The 20,641-nt window shown below is 39.7% G+C and overlaps 1 pseudogene; it reads right to left on the bottom strand.

Annotated features, from left to right (window-relative positions):
- Positions 1-1,146: 1,146 nt before the first annotated feature.
- Positions 1,147-6,713, bottom strand: LOC143859462 (putative LRR receptor-like serine/threonine-protein kinase At3g47570 pseudogene; annotated as a pseudogene).
- Between the last annotated feature and the right edge of the window lie 13,928 nt (positions 6,714-20,641).

Below are 20,641 nucleotides of genomic sequence, written 5' to 3'. Positions count from 1 at the left end.
TAGAGTAGAGTTGAAGGTGGTGCTGTACGATTCACCCTTCCTAAAACAGAGTATTCTTCACCCATCTTTTAGGACCATAGTTCTAGGCTTTATTCTTCATAAAATTGGTTTTATATTACACATCATGGAGTAATATAAAACGTCCTTTATTCCTCATGTTTAATCATAGTTAGCAAAACTTTGTTTAAAACAACGTTTTTTTTTTCTTTTTGTTTTATTGGTGTGCCGTTTAAAACTTTTACAACGAATAAAACTCTTTTTTTTAATCAAATGTTTTAAGCACGTTTAAAGCATTTTAAACATTTTAAACACGTTTTTCCGGCCAACTTTCTAATTTTCGCACCACCATATTTTGTAAATGACAAAATTCTTAACTCATTTCTTGGGTTACTATGGTTTTTTCAACCAGTACCATATTAAACTCGAATTTTTCCTGTACCATTTTTTTTTTTTTTTGCCGAATCACATTTTGCTAACTATGGGATTATTCTGTTTGTGCGTGATGAGTCCAATAACGGGAAAAAAATCAAGGGGTGGCCTTACGAAAGGAAAAATCTAAGAGAAAAGAAAACAAAACCTAAAAAATTCAAAGGAGAATAAAAATAAGAAAAGTAGGAGTGTTTCTCATCAAAATAGGCCTATCTCACTCCGTACAAACTTGGAGAGAGGGTTTCTCCAAGACTGAATGTGAAGAAACGCATTCATCACATACAAATTCAAATGAAAGGAGAAAAAAGGAGAATGAAGAATAAAGCCTTCTTCCACAAACTTAACTTTAATTTCCAACATGTAGCTACCTTGTTTTAAGTAATGGCTGGGTAATCATCTTCCATAAATCTCGCAAGATGGAATGATCAATGTATTGCAGTGGAAACCTTCACACTCAAGATTTGATAGTAATTTTGTATTAATAGGTGAAGAAAATATAGATATGAGAAAAAACATTACTTGCAAGTGGCACCACCAAACAGAACGCATATAATATAACATTAACTTACAAATACATCGAAGAAATAACATGTAAAATTGTAATATTTGTCCGTTGGGAAACAAAAGTCGATGTAGCAGTGAAATTATTTTTTCCATTGTATCTCCAAAATTACTGAGGTAAGATTAACCTTCACTGACAAATAAGACCCTATTTCATCATTCTCTGTGGATCCCATCACCAAGATATATGTTTCTAACAAAACACATTTCCTTTACAACGTCTGCCATCTCCATTCGGTCACTCGGAGATTCTGCAGAACACACCACTCCAATCCTCACTAAGGATACCAAACACTCTTGCAAAGGACGTATCTTATCATTGTAATTCTCAGCAATGTTAGTAGCTCTTTCTTCATCATCTTCTAAAAGAATTAATGGATCCAGAATTTCCATCACTCGATTAGGCAAAGACAACTAGACAAATTTCAACTGGACAAATTTGTGAAGACTTAGGCCATCCTTAAACATGTCATCTGTGGGGCGCTTTCCAGCGAAGGATATAAGATACCAGGTAGAAACTAAAAGTAAATATGAGGTTCGATTTTGAAAAAAAAGAAGGAAATTTTATCTAAGAGATGATAGATAATTGAATGATCTCTTCACATTTACAAACCTACGTTGCATGGAAGGAGGGTAGAATTTTTAGAGAAACACATAAGAAGCGATTTAACAGTATGAAAGAAAATGTAGAAATTTTGTCCTATGTTGCATTTTTACAGGTACGAGTGTTAGAATCTGACATGGGTATCTAGTGTCAAATTCAAAAAACCTAAAAAAGAATGATTTGTAGATTCGCCAAAATATTTTAATCATTTGTCAAATGTTAATTTTTTTTCATAATACTATTATTTTAACCAATAAAATATTTAAATTTTAATAAGTTAAGTAAATATAATGTTTTATTTATTTTAAAAAAAAATTACTAATAGGATGGGTAAAATTCAAAATGTGTGAAAATTATAAAGTTGTGGCAGTTGCATCGAGAAAAACAGAAAAGAGATAAAAGAGATCGACTGTCATAGAGACTCCTGCAATTTTAGACGTACGTGTCCCACACGGGTACTTCACCCATTTAGAAGAATCCATATAACATGTGTTTTGGCCAATCAAGTCATGTAAGTGATGAATAGCATTCCACTATGTATTACTCAAAACTGCTAGCCAATTTTGGTTCTCAACATGATTTTTTTCATCTGAAACCAACCAAGTCTCAGTGATTACACATGCAAAAGCACTACAAAAATAGATCAAATTAAACTTCATACTATTTATAAGGTAAAAAATACGTAGAAGTAGAAGGAAATGAAATGATGTCATTTTCTAAGTACAAACAAAATAGTTGTAACTATCATCTTTAATTTCACTTTCATGTTGACTTGGGAGAGGCAACTTAAAAGGCAATTGTTGAAAATCCATTAAACACGTGAAAGTAGAATGAATAGTGCACGCCAACCAAACATGTCTCGAAAAGGGAAATGGCATCATTTTACATTCCTTTCCAAGGGAAACACTATTCCAGTCCCAACATTAATCCAAAAGTCTCGTATTTATTATTAGTAATTATCAGAAACCTCCTTGATCTATATTTATCAAACACCTTAAATTTAGGGATTATGGGCCCTATGTCCTGGACATGACTCTGTCTAGAACCATATAACCACACTAGGAAAGTATCGCTTGTCATATGCTCAAGCTCTTTTGGAGAACCTAATTCATCATTCTTCCAAACCACTTTTTTTTGAAAAAAATCACCAAAAGTTGAAATGTTTGACTAGGGATTTATAGAAACCACTATTTATTAGAAAGAAAGCAAGGGTTCTAAGTGTGGGAACCATCCTCTACTGACATCTAGAGGGAAGTGTGTGCACCTTCAGCAGATGGCGTGGAGTGAACTTGTGATGTGCCAATTGGGATCTTTTGCGGCACTCATTAATCTGGAAATCCTTGTGTGGACGATGCCAGAAAGTGGCTACTTGACCCCCACCCTTCGTCCAAACCAGTGGAATGAAAACAAATACCTAACTCTATGTTTCTTCTTTTTGAAATTTGGCATTGCATTAGTAGTCAAAAAGTATTGGGCGGGGAATGGATGTCCCACACATGATACTTAAAAGTGGTCTGCATACCCATTACAAAGCCTGTTAGATAGGTGAGATAACTGGCGACACGACTAACATGGACTCCCAAAGGACTCCTTCCTTTGCTAGAATATCCGCCGCCTCATTAGCCGATGTAAGCCCAAGGGTTCCCATGGGTTAATCATTCACCTTACCTTCTTGTTTTGATGCTGGCAAACCAAATTGATTAGCATTTATGGACTGATGGGTTGCTTTGAGGTGTTGTGTTATGTTGTATACAGGATTTTCAAATCATAATCGTCATTACACAACTCTTCACATCACATGGCTTGTGGATCAAGGAGCAAAGTAACCAAGAGGTTGCACCTACATTGGAGACATCCTCATTTGAAGATGTTCAAGTTAAAAAGCTCAACATGAAGATCCCGCAAGTTCCTAAGCAAGTGTCAAGAAGGAGCTTGGAGTTGAACATGCCATGGTGACACCTCATATACCTCAACATGCATTGGAGATTGGAGGAGTAGTCACAAGAGCCAAGACAAGATCAAGATGTTCACTCAAGCCAAAGAAGTCCAAGGAAGTGCAAAGGAGCTGATACATTCCAAGAAGACACAAAGTTCTTATTTTTAGAATGTATTTAGAGTCCTCTTGATTTTATGTAAAATGCACTTTCAAATGGTTTTCATACTTAACTTTTTACATCTTTGAAAACCATATACACACCCAAAAATGTGTTTGAAAACCTAGGACTTAAGCCCAAGACCATGGCCCAAAAGCCCCTAATTTTTAAAGTTAAAAATGGAATTTCACACAGGGCCGGTCGACCGGGCTTTTCCGGGAGACCGCGAGATGGAACTTGGAAGTCCAGGACATCTCAAAATTTATTGAGCTGGTCGACCAGGCCAATCCAGTCTGCCGCAGATTGATTTTTTGAAAATTCAGAAAACATCCAGGTTGGGCTTGGCGGACAACCGCAATGGGTCGGTCGACCGCGAATAGGTTTTTTAGCTGAATTTTTGAGCTAACGGGTTCGCCTCACCGGACGACCGCCATGGGGCTGGTCGACCGTAACGGTAATAAATTTGAAAATATAAAAGGGCGCCCGATAGAGGCGGGCGACCGCGGTGGCTCAGTCGACCGCGTCGGTCAGGCAAACTAGCCGTTGAGGCATTTTCTGCTTAACTTTTTCAAGCCAGTTTTTTACGGTTTTCCCCCCAAACAGTCATATTTTCAAATACACTATATATACATGATTAAAACCTATCTCTCGAAGCTTTTGAACATTTAAGAAAGATCAAAACCCATTTTTGTTATGCTAAAACCTTCTATCAAAAGCCAAACCTCTTTGATCTTACATTTGCACATTCTTTCAAGAGGTACTCCATATGCTTTACATTTTGTCTTTCCTTGGAGTGTTAGTGAGCTATTAAAGTTTGTAATCTGCCTATCTAATGAGGCATTGAGAGTTTTTCATTTATTTTCTTCATTGTATTTGAGGGTCTCCTCTTCGGCCTGGCAATAAAGGTGAAGACGCTGTGAGGGTCTACTCTTCGGCCCGTTAAGAAAGGTGAAGACATTGCAAGAGGGTGTGATCCCTCGACAAGGCTTTGTACCAAAAAGGGTGTGTCCCCTTTGGAGTTTGAGAAGTCGGGTGTACGGCTTGGAGATTCGCCCGTTGAAGAATCTCATCATTTTAGTGGGGATCCCAAGGAGATAAACTTGGAAGAGTGAAGTAGGTCTTGTGATAGACCGAACTACTATAAATCTTGTGCCTTGTGGATTGATTCTTCTTCTCCTTCTCATTTGCACATTGGTGATTGGTAAACTCTACCCTTTCTTGTATTTATGTTATATTAAAACAAGGGTTAGGGCAAATAGGCTTAAAGTAATATCTAAACCCTAAACTTCATTATCTTGAATATTTGAACAGGGGTTAGATTAATAAGTGCTTAATTAGTAAATTAATTTTCATAATCCATTTAATTAAGCCCAAAATTTTTAATTGACCAATTCACCCCCTCCCCCCACTCTCTTAGGTTGTCACACCTGCATTTCAGCTGACCTCCTACGATGCTCAATCCTTGGCTCCGATAATCTTATTAAGTCCAAAATCTCCACAATTAATGCAGTAACCACAAAATTTACAGATGCAGTAACCACAAAATCTACAGATGCAAGAGGAGAGAGGGTGTTATAGCTTCGTGGATGATTAGTTGCTAAATGTTCGGCTTTGTCACACTCCTCAGAGTGTTATACCTTCGTTCAAGGGTGGTTGCCGATCGTCCAGCTCTAGACAATCTTGGCAAATGGTTCACCCAAACTTTGAAATGGCAAAGGGGTTGCACACATGGTTTCAAGTTGTGGCAATGACGCCTAGCGGTAGTGGGATCCAATCAAACAAGGGCTCGTCCGATTGGCCAACTCCAGGGCGTTTTGGTCCTTTTTGAAAAGTTTGATAATTTTGAAAAAAAGGCACTTTTCATGGTACTTTTGCTTCTTTCATTGGAATATATTTTCTCTCATGGGTCTTTGGGGTGTTTTACTGCTCTAGCTCATTTAAGAAGCACGATTTGATTCATCATTGGAGTGTTGGGCCATTTTTTGTTGAGAAACATTAGTCATGGGTTTTTTTGGAAATTTATTTACAAAATTTCTCATTATTTTCTAATAATATTAGAGATTTTAGTGAATAATTGAATAATTACTTCTCCGATTTTTTCCAATATTATAACCTTTTAACCATTTACTTGATTAGCATTTTCTACACAACTATTTTGTATAAAGAACTCATGGTCATAGGTACTAAAAATGCCGCCTATTATTCGGGTGACATGTACAACACCACTTGATGTAAAATAACATTCCTATATACTCTGTCAATAAATATAGAAATGCTATCAAGTAATTTTTTTGGTTCAAGATGCTAATTTAGCCTTTGTTGCACTACATTATATACCTAATAAGTGAAATATTTTAAAGAACTCATTGAGAATAGACAAGATGACGAAAATTGATAAAATTATTACCTGGAGCAATGTACCTAATAGTTCCCTTTAATCCAGTTGTGCTGCTTTGGTCTTCAGATGAGCTCTGAATGACTCTTGGATAAAACTTGGCTAACCCAAAATCACCCACATGAGCATTCATGTCTTCATCCAAAAAAATGTTGCTTGGCTTTAGATCACAATGAGCAATCGGTGTATGGCAATGATGGTGAAGATAATCCAGCGCAGAAGCTATGTCAATTGCTATGTTTAATCTCTTAATGAAGTTTAAACTTCCTAATTGATGTTGCCCATCAAATTTTGAATGCAACCACTTCTCTAGACTCACATTTGGCATGAACTCAAGCATGAGAGCTTTGAAATCATTACCTCCAAAATCGATGCTTGAACAAGAAGTTATGATCTTCACAAGATTTCGATGACGAATGTTTCTGAATGCGTTGCATTCAGCTATGAAACTCTTTGAAGCTCCCCTTAAGTGAAGGTTGAGCACTTTGACAGCAACAATATTTTCATTGCGACTGAGGATTCCCTTATACACCGATCCATAACTTCCCGTGCCTATCAAATTGGCTGAAGAGAACCCATCTGTTGCCTTAAAGAGCTCTGCATAAGAAACCTTTAAATGCCGGCCGTCCATAGAAGATAGGGAAGATGGTTTCTTCCTTGACTTCTTATCCAGTAAAGTGAAGCAGGGACACAATAAGAAAATCAAACATACAACCGCACTTGCTACTAGGATGATTACTCTAGAAACATGGGCTTTTCCTCCCATTAGCTAGCATTGGGCATGTAGGCAACTTTAATTCTGGGATACCGCCACAAAGATTATCATTTCCCATGACTGAAATTGTACTAGCATTTCCAAAGACACCTTGTTTTGGTACTTCACCCTCAAAATTATTGAAAGACAAGTTTAGATATTGTAGAAACTTAAATCCCTCTAGATATTTTGGAATCTTCCCTGAGAAGTTATTGTATGAAAGATCAAGGACTTCAATGGATGTTAATGTAGTAAAAGCTGACGAAATATCTCCTCGGAAGGCGTTATCCTGCATATAAAGTGCTCGCATGCTCTTACAATTTGCAAGAGTGCTTGGGATTTCACCTGACAATTTGTTCTGAGAAACATCCAATAGCGCTAGAATGTTCAAGTTACCCACTTCTGATGGGAGGGAGCCAGTAAAAAAAATTTGAGACAAAAAGAGTGCAATTGATAGCGAAGAAAGGCCAATAATTTGTTTTGGTATTGTATCTGTAAGGTTATTTCGACAAAGGTTCAATCTTAAAAGTTTTGTACAGTTTGCAAGAGATAGAGGTATGCTTCCTTGCAGGTTGTTTAATCCTAAATCGAGGTCGGTCAATTGAGTAATATTTCCGATATTGTATGGGATTTTCCCGGACAAACTATTACCACCCAAGTAGAGTTGATGTAAGTTCTGGAGCATCCCAATTGAAGTGGGAATAGAACCAGTGATGAAGGTTCTATATATACCCAAATGATTTAAGTTGATGAGATTCCCGATCTGACTAGGGATGTTACCAGAAATTAGGTTTTCTCCTACTGACAACCGAAAAAGTTGAGTTGAGAGATTGGCTATGGAGTTGGGAAATAGGCCAACAAAATGATTTCTCTGTATGCACAACCAATTTAGGTTACTACAGTTGGTCAAAGAAGTGATAAATTTCAAGTCATCAGCTCTACCAAGGCCTAGGTAATTATAGCTCAAGTCAAATCTGACTAGATTCTTTCCCCATCCAATATTTTCAGGCACTGGTCCGCTAAACTGCTTTTCTTCTATTTCAAGCAATTCAAGACTTGAAACATTGGATAATGAATTTGGAATGGGTTCGGTAAATTGATTGCTTGCTAAAGATAGATATTGGAGATTAGGAAGAGAGAATCCTATGTTGGGTGGAAGGCTTCCGTGTAACTGGTTATCTGCCACGACAAAATCCTCAACAAATGAGAGATTATTATAAAAAGAGGAAGGAACCGTACCAGATAATAAATTTGCAGAAAGGACGATCCATTTCAAGTGATTAATTCGGGCCAGGTCATCTGGGATGTGTCCCACCAACCTATTTTCCCTTAAATTGAGATACATGAGAGATGAAACGTTCCCTAGTTGAGGTGGAATGCTCCCTGTAAGAAGATTAGGACCCAGATACAACCAGTATAGCTTCGGTAGAGTGCTAAGTTGGATGGGAATTTTCCTTGTCAACTCATTGTAATTCAAATAGATGACTCTGAGGCCCTACAGTGGGTGAGATTGGATGGAATTTCCCCTCCCAAGGAATTATGGCTCATATTAAGATGTTGCAGTATGAATAGACGGCCAATATCTTGGGATATTTGGCCATTGAAGTGTTTTCTTGGAGGTGGATTTCCTTAAGGAATGTGAGGTTGGATATGGCAGGAGACAAATAACCCACCAATTTCTGCCCACTAAGGTTCAATACAGTGACCCTTTGATGCCTCCGACCGTCATTCCAATTGCAGAAATGGAGAGTATGATGGTTCCATGATAATAAGGCTCCAAGAGGATCACTCCTTATACCATCCTTGAAGGCGAGCAGAGCCATTCGATCAGTTCCGTTTCCTAGTAAGGTGGTGGTAGTTGCAGAATTCGAATGTACTATGTGCATGGCAAAGAAGAGATTTACAGAGAAGATAAATGACCAAAGCACACTAAGAAGACTCATACCTGGTAGCTCCGGGTTGAAGCTCTTCTTGTGCTGAGCAAAGACGAGATTTTATTTATTTTTTGTCTCCCAATTTCATTTGATCACACTCGACCTTTATGCAGAACGAAATGATGATGCATTTACTAGTCACATGAACAGACGATATAGCCATCAATTGACTTGACCTCATCAATTTATTCATTTATTAGGTCTTTAGATTATATAACGGCTCAGAGCTTTTGGCGGTGTTGGTTTTGGATTTTTAGAATCAATTTTGAATTCAAAAACTGATTACTGGACTGAAATTGTGTTTTAGTTTGCGTCCAATTATCAATTTTGGACTACAAATCTATTCTAAAAGGGCGACCCACTGCACGAGGCTCCCGCAATTGCGGGGCTTGGGGAGAGCTAGATGTACACAGCCATTACCCGTGACCACCATGTCACAATAGAGCAACCATACCGTTACACCAAGGCTCGGTCTCGACTAAAAATCAATTCTAAAAATCCAAAACAAAAATGGGCTTCGAATATTCCATTGCTAACCATTTTTAGTGAACGAGAGTTTGCATACGTATCAGCAGACTGTCCACACGGATTGTAGAGCATTGGTTTTACTAGCTAAGGACCTATTGGTTTTGGGTTTTAAGAATTGATTTTTAGTTGAAAACTGATTATATCGATTCTCATAAGGGGTGAATTTATCAGCTCCCACCGAAGGCGAAAAAGTAGTAATTGGTGTTGGGCATTTTAGAAATAAAAGTGGTGTTGAAAATAAAAAGATTTTAATTTTTTAGAAAAGGTTTTAAATACAGAGAGTCAAAGATGACGAATTTTTTTGTCTCCCAATTTCATTTTATAATGAAAGAAATGAAATGAAATGAAAATGCATTTTATATTTTATCTAACGTTTTTTTCTTGACTCGAGTAGCTTGAAATTTCCACTCCAATGTTTTTTTCTTGACTCGTGTTTGACGAAAGCCTCACCTATCAATGAAATTTCCATTCCAAAAAATTTCTTAACTTGTGTAGGGTATGCATCGGTTGAAAATTACTACAAATTACATCAACTTTTTTGTGAGGAGGAAAAATCATTGCTCTCTTGGATTGGGTCGGCCATCAATTGACTTGACTTCAACAGTTTATTTATTAGGTCTTTAGATTAAATAACATGGCTCGCTCAAAGCTTTTGGCCTGTATAGGAATCCAGAAAGATGAATAGTTATTAGAAGCATGGTTTTAAATTTCGACTGAAATCCGAAATTTCAGACCATGGGAATCTAGAAAGATGAACAGTTATTAGAAGCATGGTTTTAAATTTCGACCGAAAATCCGAAATTTCGGATTTCGGTGGGGACCGAAACCGAAATTTGAAATTTCGAGAATTTCGGTCCAAAATTTCGAGAAATTTTAAACCATGATTAGAAGACCCCCTCTAGTGTGTCTTCAAAGTTTCAAACTTATAGCCAGTCTGTGAAATGGGACCGAATTACTAAGAGAACATCTGGTTTGACTGATTCAAGGATGTGACATTACAGTTTCCAATCGTGAGAAGGTGGATGATAACCACTTGGACAATGGAGGACCTGAGAATAAGGGAACCCATCATGGGTAGTTACAAAAAAAGTTCCCGGCCTCCAAGAGAACGTGGGGTAATGAAAAACGGTTACCAGAATAAAGCTATATAAGGAGACGTTTGTCTCCATGGAAGGGGTCACAAAACCAAATCCAAACATGTTTTTAGCCTTTTATCTTTTCTTTTAAGCATTTGAACCCTTTACTTTTCGTAATTGTAGCTATACTTGGATTAAGTTAGCAATAAATTCATCTTCTCTGGTGAGTCTATCTCTTTAACTAAACTATACCTCGCACTAGCGTTTTGTCTGTGTCCCTTTTGTCATTTAGCTTGAGTCGAACAATCTGCTGACCCTGAGAGTCTCTATGTTTAGAAGTCACGAGTACACCTGAAAGTCCTTTCCATCTGTGTAAGTAAAGAGGAACCCGCACACACTCTCACACGCTCCACACACTCACACCAAAATCAGATGGTCACACTGACTGACCGCACAGGAGCGCCCCTCCATACCAATCGAAAGCCAACACTCTTTTTGGCACGCACAGTGGACACGATGCATTGCATAGCATTTAAATGGTTCACAATACATGACGTAAAACTATGGGCCCCAGTTTCCCGGAATTCTAGTGACTCTAATGTTTCCAATAGTGTTGATATACATGATAAAGTGACTTCTAATTGGGAAAATCCTTTGCTAGAGGAAAATCTAAATAACGCTATGCGTACTAGAGAGTCTCCCTCATGTGGATGAAGCCCTGACGCGCATATGCCATTTCAGGAGGTGGAAGCCAGCCTTAGGAAGCATATGGACGGGAATTCCCATAAGTTGTCATAAATGGTAGCTCGCCAAATTTCAGAAGTGAAGAGGCCCTTTTAGTCCTCTAGCGAGATTTTTCTAAGCAGGTAGACAGACTGTTCGGTTTTCTATCCGACAAAATGGTGCCAATTGCGCCAGTACAATCACCTCTCTAGCACGATAACAAGCATGTCCTGTAGCTAACGTACTGAGGTTGTGCTTCCGAGTACTCCTACCAGTTGGAGGGTGGAATTAGGTTCGTTCAGGTCCGGCTTTTATCTAGACTGAGTCCTAAAAATGACCGAGTCAACAATGTATATAAAATCTTGAGTGTAGGGTTTCCATTGGGGGATAATTAGGTTCGTCTAGGTCCTGGTCCAACTCATGACCGAGTCTACATAAAACCCACCAGTCTCAAACGGAATTAGGTTCGCCAAGGTCCAAGTTAATCAGTCAAAGATTTTCCGAATCTCCTACACTCGCCCAGTAAAACTTTGTATCTTTGAAGAAAGAAAAACAAAATCCCTTCAAAGAGGGTTATAAGTTGTAAAGAAGATGTACAAAGAAGTCCTATATCCAAATCTTGTTGAAGGATGAGAGTGGAACAACTTAAGTTGATTCACTCTTTTAAGACGTTCCAAATAAGTTTTAGTGTTCTTGGTTCATTTAGAATGGTTTAGTAACTCATATATATATATATATATGAGGAAAGTGTTGGTGAGCTTAAGCTCACCAAACTTATGGTGAGCTTAAGCGCCCAATCACATTGGGGCCTACTTTGTTAGGATGATCCAAAGCATTCATTTGAAAGGCCCTTACATAGATGGGGTGTGTACCAAAAATCAGCTCCATAGGATCATCCTAACCCATCCATTTGTGGAGGTCAAAATGGACAGACATTATTTGTCCACAAATCTGCCCATTTTTGTCCTCCACAAATGGAGGGGTTAGGATGATCCTATGGAGCTGATTTTTGGTACACACCCTATCTATGATAGGGCCTTGCAAATGAATGGTTTGGATCACCACAGAAAATGTGGGACCCATGTGAGTGGGGTACTTAAGTTCACCATAAGTTTGGTGAGCTTAAGCTCACCAACACTTTCATCTATATATATATATATATATATATATATATATATATATATATATATATATATATATGAGAAAAGGGGTCTTGAGGTTAACCTCATATAGCTTATATGAGGTGGGGCTCACAAAACATAAGGGGCCCACATTCTTGGATGATCCAAAGCATTCATTTGAAAGGCCCCATCATAGATAGGGTGTGTACAAAAAATCAGCTCCATTGGATCATCCTAACCCATCCAATAGTCCTCGCATCTTCGCCCCCAAGAAAAGGCTTGCGACTCATCGCGACTGCATCTGGGGTGCCCCATTTCAAAGGGACCGGCCAGGGCTCGCTGGACTCCCTGTCCTCGACTTAGAAGAACCTGTTCCTCCACAAGTGTATCGAGGAGGGAATGCCGGTGATCATCTTGATCTCCGGGCGCTGGCTAATGTAGATCCAACCCCCGCCCTTGTGCCTCTTCAATTGCGCGCAGGCGTGAAACAACGACACTGATAAGTTCCTCTGAAGCCGGCCCTGAATGAGGTATACGAACCCTGTCAGCAGCCTCCACGAGTTTGGCGCTACCTGAGCTGGGGCCAGCCCGTAGTATTGAAGCACCGAGGCAAAGAAGGGGTGCAGAGGGAATCTGAGTCTGGCCCTCAGTGACTCATCGTATATGCACACATCAGAGCTTTCGTTACAAGCCCTATCCCCCTCAGTCGCCTCCCTCAACCCGAACCTGGATGGGATGCAGTATTTATCCCTAATCACCGCCATCGTGGACTCATCCAGGTAATTCTCCTCGTTGAGAGCCTGTATGTTGTATTTGAGATTCGCATCCATCCGGGCCCTCGCCACTACCTCAACGGCCCGGCCCGGGAGAAACGTTGTGGATGCCTCGCCGGCGTCACTACCAATGCTCCCCCCCACTGGGGCGTAGCTATCCGTCGGAAGCGGAGTGGTGTTGAAATCCAATATTACTTCCTCCACCACTTCCTCATCACTACCTATGATATCCACATTTATGTCGGGACTTGCCATTCTCGGAGTCAGTGACCAGGTAGGCCTATCCTCGGTTCTAATCGACGATCTAGACCCTGAACTACTAGAAGACGACTCCCCGGAACCGGACTCAGTACTAGAGCTACTACTTGACATGAAAGCAGGAAAATAAACGAATGAGGCGCGCTGAAGAAAATTACCGGTCTGAACTGAATCAAGGCACTGAACTGGTAGCTTCCGAATCCGCCGCCGTCCACAACTGCAAACTACACGAGCCGAACTAGCCTTTGCCGAACTGGCAGAGAAAAGAAGAGGGGGAGGTGGAGAAGTAAAAAGTGAAAAATGAGAAGGTAAAAACCTCCTCTTTATAGATTTTTCTAAGGCGGTGAGCATTAAATGAAGGGCACACATTTTGAGGACGCTAGAATGGTGTCGCGTGTCCTTCATTAATGACGGGCACAAACTTCGAGACAAAGGCGTAAGAGAAAATACGCGCGCACCCCCAAAAGACCAAGGACATTCATGCAAGTGCTCGTATGAAGAAGAGCAGTCCGGAAAAAAATCGGACTGAAAAAGAGTCCGGCCCAAGCCGGACTGGATATGACGCGTTTTCGCAAAACGATAAAAACAGTCCGGACTGGATGGCTAAACGACAAAAACAGTCCGGCCCAAGCCGGACTGGATATGAAGCGTTTTCGCAAAACGACAAAAAGCAGTCCGACCCAAGCCGGACTGGATGGCTAAACGACAAAAACAGTCCGGCCCAAGCCGGACTGGATATGACGCGTTTTTGCAAAACGACAAAAAGCAGTCCGGCCCAAGTCGGACTGGATGGCTAAACGACAAAAACAGTCCGGCCCAAGCCGGATTGGATATGAAGCGTTTTCGCAAAACGACAAAAAGCAGTCCAGCCCAAGCCGGACTGGATGGCTAAACGACAAAAACAGTCCGGCTTGGGCCGGACTGGATATGGCGCGTTTCGCAAAACGACAAAAAACAGTCCGGCCAAAGCCGGACTGCCAAATTCCAGACTGATAAGCTCCGGGCTGTTTCAAAATCCGGACTGATTGAAAATCCGGACTGTTTGAATCTCCGGACTGCTCCACTCTCCGGACTGTTTGAAAATCCAGACTGTTCCAAGCTCCGGACTGCTCCATTCTCCGGACTGTTTGAAAATCCGGACTGTTTGAAAATCCGGACTGTTCCAAGCTCCGGACTGCTCCATTCTCCGGACTGTTTCAAAATCCGGACTGTTTGAAAATCCGGACTGTTTGAATCTCCGGACCGCTCCATTCTCCGGACTGTTTGAAAATCCGGACTGTTTGAATCTCCGGACTGCTCCATTCTCCGGACTGTTTGAAAATCCGAACTGTTTGAAAATGCGGACTGTTCCAAGCTCCGGACTGCTCCATTCTCTGGACTGTTTGAAAATCTGGACTATTTGAAAATCCGGACTGTTCCAAGCTCCGGACTGCTCCATTCTCCGGACTGTTTCAAAATCCGGACTGTTTGAAAATCCGGACTGTTTGAATCTCCGGACCGCTCCATTCTCCGGACTATTTGAAAATCCGAACTGTTCCAAGCTCCGGACTGCTCCATTCTCCGGACTGTTTGAAAATCCGGACTACTCCAGACTCCGGACTGCCCCAATTCCTGGACTGCTCTAGATTCCGGACTGCTCCAAGCTCCGGACTGCCTCACAGGCCGAACCTCGACCACCATCAATCAGAGATGTACTCTACCTCATTTCCCCAAGTCATCATAATAACTTGGAGAACTGGGGGGCAACTAATGGGGTGTAAAAACACAGCAACCTATTAGCTGTCTACACGTGTCTCAAGGGGGACCCACCGCCGACCAGCCCATTAGCTGCCAGCACGTGTCTCGATGGGGACCCACCGCAGACCCTACGTCAGCAAGGGTAGTTTGGTAATTACCCCAAAGTAGGTGAGCTTGAACTAATAGCTGATCGACACCTGCCCTGGAGCGTTAACTCCCCAACTACCCCAATTTTCCCCTATAAAAGGGCCTTCAAAGATCATAAATCAGGGTATTGAATTCTCACCCACCACTCTTAAACTTCCTCTTCACTCCTGCTCATACTGACTTGAGTGTCGAAGGGCCTGTCCGGAGTACACTCCGGGTCGGTCATTCTGACCTCGTTTGCATCTGTGCAGAGCACAGTCCCGCCGGACTCTATTTCTCCCGCTTCAGCTCCTCGGGCCCTCCAGCTCGGCTCTTATGTAACTGTCATATCTGTTAACCGATTTCGAGCCTAACACCGCCCAAATTATTGGCCCAAGCGTCACATCCATGCTCCATTGCGCATGACCCCACTTTGATCGGATGATCCTAGTGTAATACCAGGCCCCAAAGTAAGAAGTTAGCGGGTGCCATTATCAAAGAAAGGGTATTTGAATTTAAAAGTATAGAATTTAATTTGTGATGAGTGTCATTATCAAATGGTTCAAGGCAAATTTACCACTTTCGATTTCCAAAGGAGGCAATCGTAAAGTAATTTCAGAGCAATGAGAATTTATAGCAGTTTTTAACTCGCTTAATCGGATTGTTTAGGGCCTACTTTGGGAGAGTTTCTTAATGGAACAAAACTCCTCTTAGCTATGGACGATTAAGGTGGTACAAAGTGATCTTAGCTGTAGGATTTTATTTTCCCTATGAAAAGTGGACGGCTAATTTTTTTCCATTAATCAAGAATTTCCATCCTCCTTAGACCCCTATCTCAATTAGGATGGGCACGCTTATTTCAAGTAACCATGATGCTTATTGTTTTCAAAGGAAAGTATTTCATTATTACAAGCATATGTTAATTCTTGGAGAAGCCAGGATTTTGTAGGGCAATGTATTATTGTAAAGAGATTGAGTTCTGGGAATTTTTTAGGGTCAGCTAAGCATGTAGAAAGCGTGGAATATTGATGACTGACAGAAGTTGGGATCTGTTGGAACATATGGTAAGCTATGGCAGACAATGACATTAAAGTTGAGTACACCCTTCATCGAGGTACGTAAAAACGTACTACTTTGGGTGAACCGTTAACCCATTATCTTTAATTACATATGTTATTGTTTGTGTACCTCCGATTTGTACCTATACAAGTTCAGTTATCACTTGGGTCTAGCATGCTATTTTTATTATCCTATATACCATTTGATTTCAGTTTTGTTATGATATTGTTTCGATATTGACTCTTTGGCTTTGTACCGATATGGATTACTTTGATTTTTGTCTTTGCCACGATAATGTTGAGTTTACCTATAAAGTGAACTTTCGAAACTCTTAGAGAACCCTTTTGCTGAGCTCTGACGATTATCCTTATGAACTCTTCGATACCATCTGTTTGGACTCATATGGCTTTTGTTACCATCATTGCTTTAGTTATTTTAGTTTGTTACGAACCTTTGATATGACACCTGAATCTTTGGGAAATATCTGTTTTGGACTCTGAATTTTGGATCCATTATCTGGACCTTTGGAACTAATGTGCCACTTTGAACTTTGAATACCTTCTTTTGAACTGTGTGAACTTTGAACACCTATTGAGAGGCTTAGGTTATGTGAACTCAGAAAAGACCCCATTAGTGGGGCATGGGCATTAGCCTATATGTGAACATAAGAACTGTGATCCTGCCAATGGGGGATAAACGTTGACCCTGTCGACAAGTATGTGAACCTAGGAACTAGTTCTGACACCGTGGGCGGTCGGTGTAAGCAATAACACGCTTTTTGGACCCGTGGGCAATCGGGGTGATAATAACTTGCTTTTTGGACCCGTGGGTAGTCGGGGTGAAAATAACTTGCTTTTTGGACTAAGCCGATGATCTCGAAGTGGAGTTTGCATTTTGAACTTTGAATTCCGAAGGCATTGACTATTGTTTTGATATTCTGGACACCCTTTTTGGCTTTGGTTTCTGTTTTGATGGTGGCTTTGACTTCTATTTTGATACTAGCTTTGATTACTGTTTGATACTATTTAGTTTCGACTGCACATCCGTTCAGTATTCTGTTTTGATATGCTATTTCGATTATCATTATACCCACTCTTTCTGTTTGAGACTTACATTATTCAGCTCTGACCTTTCTATTTGACCCTTATTGAACCATGGCATGCTTAGACCTACATTTAGAGTAGTGCTTTATTATGTACTTTCAGCTGACTGTGGTTTATAACATTTTCATATTTAGATCATCGTGAGGCGAACGAGGAAGTCGAGGCTTAACCTTGGAGATCTTTTAGTTTGATTTGGTCAGTTAGACAGTAAGTATTATGTGAACCCTGTAAGAGATGTTTCTAAATTTCTTTAAGTTCAACTTATTTTTATGCTTGGATCTGATATTTTCTGCTAGCCTTGTATACTTGTAGGGCTTGCTTTGTAGGTATACGGCGCTGTCATGTCCTATGCCCAGGGTGGGGTTTGGGGTGTGACACCTAGCCCCTTATCCAAAAAGTGCTTCTCCTCTAGGCCTCTGAATTAATTAGTATCAGAGCTACGTGGGCAGTTTTGTCTATAAGATCAATTGTCTGAATTATACGTAAATGCCCATGCCCACCCTATCGACCCAATACTTATTGTTTGATCTTGATGGTGACTAACTTTGGCCATAAGCTGAGACTAGATCATTTACACAATCTTTTGGCACGAATTTTTTTCTAATAATATTTTTTAGCTATTTAACTCGTTTATGAGGGGCTCACAATTCGACAATATTGATATTTATATTTAGGGGATTGACATTGATATTCCCACTCCCTATAGACAATAATCCCACACCTTTTTGTTATGTAATTTTTGGGGAGTTAGAGCCACTAATTTTAATTTCCAAATGATTAGGAGTAAATGTCAGCAATTGGTCTGATGTGGTGCATTCAATGGTTGATCGGAGTACTAACAAGTTCCAACGACTAATGTTGGGGTATATTAAGCCCAAAGACATAGTTGACTTGTAGAAATTTTGGGGGTTTATATTGAGCCCTGAGATATGGACTGGTAGAAATTTTGGGGCTTTTGTATTTGTTTACACCCATTTTGTATTTGTTTACACAAGAGTCCAACTTATCAGATGATGACTCGTTTGGACCAAGTTAATAAAGTTATACGCCAGGCAGGCATTCCACAGGGATCATTGAGATGATTTTGGGTTACAAACTACTTAGGTTTAAGCTCAACAAATTAATGGTTTGGATCTTCGAATTAAGTGCCCAGTGAATTTTCTTAAAAAAAAAAAAAGCCGCGTTATATGATGCATGCACGTAGGTGAGGTGGGCCCAGTGTATATTGTGTTGCATATGTCCGTAAGTGAGCATAAAAAAGGGCGGCCCAGTGCACGAGGCTCCCGCCATTGCAGGGTCTAAGGAGGGCTGGATGTATAATGAAATCCGTAGGTGAGCATATATTTCAAAAATATAATGAAAACCACCTTGTTTGAGGATCCAAACCTTTCAGTTGTTGGGCCTTAATGTTAATAGACTGTGCTCCAAAAATCAGCTCCATTGGACGATCCTATCTCGTTAATATATAGATAAACTACACCATAAAGAAATCTCTATAGATCAAAGAGTTAGGATTATCCAGTGGACAAAATTAACTACAACACTTGCAAATGAAAAAAAAACCCTAAACAACCAAAGAATAAACATTCTCTCTTCAACATCCTATCTAATGAATTTTTGTTATTATAAATTTCGTCTCATAGAAAAATAGAATTTGAGTCTCCATTGATAATAAAAACACATTACTTCAATACATTGAGTAACAACTTGACACCCATTTACTCGACACCCATCTGATCTGGGCGACTAACTCTTCCCTTGATACATTGTGATCCCCAAATCAAAGGTCTGTTCACGTGCATGTGCACACTTGTTGGAGGAAGGTTACATCCTAATCAAGAATTTCAGTTTTGATAGCAAACTATGCCATGAAAAGGAAACAAACCATCTAAACAAATTTGAAATATGGTATAACAGCTGGAATGTAGTCATAAGGCACACCTTTCAATGGCAACCAACATTGTACCTTGGGTACAAAAAACCTATCCTATGTAACACCTAAAGAGCACCGTGGGTTACACAAAAGTTAGAATCTTGAATTCCTCAGTTTCATGTTTTGAACAGTCATCCTGCATTGGAACAAAATCAAACAGAGAAATCACAGAAGGAATTAAAGATAATAAATTCTAAATGATCAAAGAAGAATATGGTTGCACATCATGAACCAATTTCCAAATACGGTAGAAAAAAAAGAGGAACGAACAAAAGTAGTTTTTTTTACCTCTACATCCTACATCTCAATCCTATCATCCAAATTACGTAACTTTCTTTTTGGAACATGTATAATAAACAACTACATATAAGCAACGGCTCAAGTCAACTACAAAAAAATAGACAGCAACATACAAACCCAAGATCATGGTGGGTTTTTATTTTAAGGGACAGATATGAAAGAACCGGTAAGATCGAAAGAAACAAAAACAATAAGAAGAAAATTAAAATTTTAGCATATAACTTACCTCCCTGTCGAATAAACGGCTGAGCGAAAGTGAAGGGAGTCTAGGTTTTTTAGTTATTAGAATACAAAGGTAGGGATAGACGGGAGTCACATGTTTCTCCCTGTTCCCGATTGAACCGGTCCAGATCTCATCCTATTTGTGAGGTGCAATATTCTACAAATCAAAAGACCAAATCAGTTACATAAGTATATTGGAAATTTTGAAAGGTAATGCAAGAGACAGTGAGAATTAAAATATAGTAATGACCACAGCAAAATCAGCGAGAAAGCCCATATGCAAGAGACAGTGAAGATTAGAAAACAAGAGACAATGAAAGAAGACAAATGCTATGTACTTCCAAATGCTACGGCTCACCAGACAAAACAAATTAGTAGATTCATAGAGGAGAATAAATCTTGCGCTTTTGTGTTTATATAGCAGGCCTAAATAGCATAGCATGTGTAGAAGGTAAGCCTACCATGTGTAACGTTTGGGTTTGGAAAGCGTGGAAAATAAAGCTTCATAAGAGGAAACGAATTGTTTGTTGGGGCAGTTTTCGAATAAAGGAGATTTAATTGCTTTCTATTATTAAAACTAAATATAATTAAATCTCTCTCTCCACTTTCTCTTTGAAACGTTAATAATAAAGAGGGAGAGAAATTATATGAGATTTAATTGCTTTCTAGTATTTATCAATTACTATTTTATAGGGAGCATTCGATTTAGGAGAGAATGAGATGCGTTGCCCAAGACTCCCTAATTGGGCTTTAATTGGGATTTTAAAACCTTTGGATAGAGAGGGGCTGACACGTGGCACCACCACGGCTTATATATATATATATATATATATATATATATATATATAGGATAAAGGCCTTATAGTCCTTTATTTGTCAAAAAGTACCATACGGCCCACACCATATATAGGA

Source organism: Tasmannia lanceolata, unplaced genomic scaffold (assembly GCF_043159265.1).
Source record: "Tasmannia lanceolata isolate RefF3 unplaced genomic scaffold, GAP_Taslan_0.1 ptg000029l, whole genome shotgun sequence".
Taxonomy (NCBI): Eukaryota; Viridiplantae; Streptophyta; class Magnoliopsida; order Canellales; family Winteraceae; genus Tasmannia; species Tasmannia lanceolata.
Note: the sequence above shows the minus strand (reverse complement) of the source record. Positions and strands in the feature narration are given on the sequence as shown.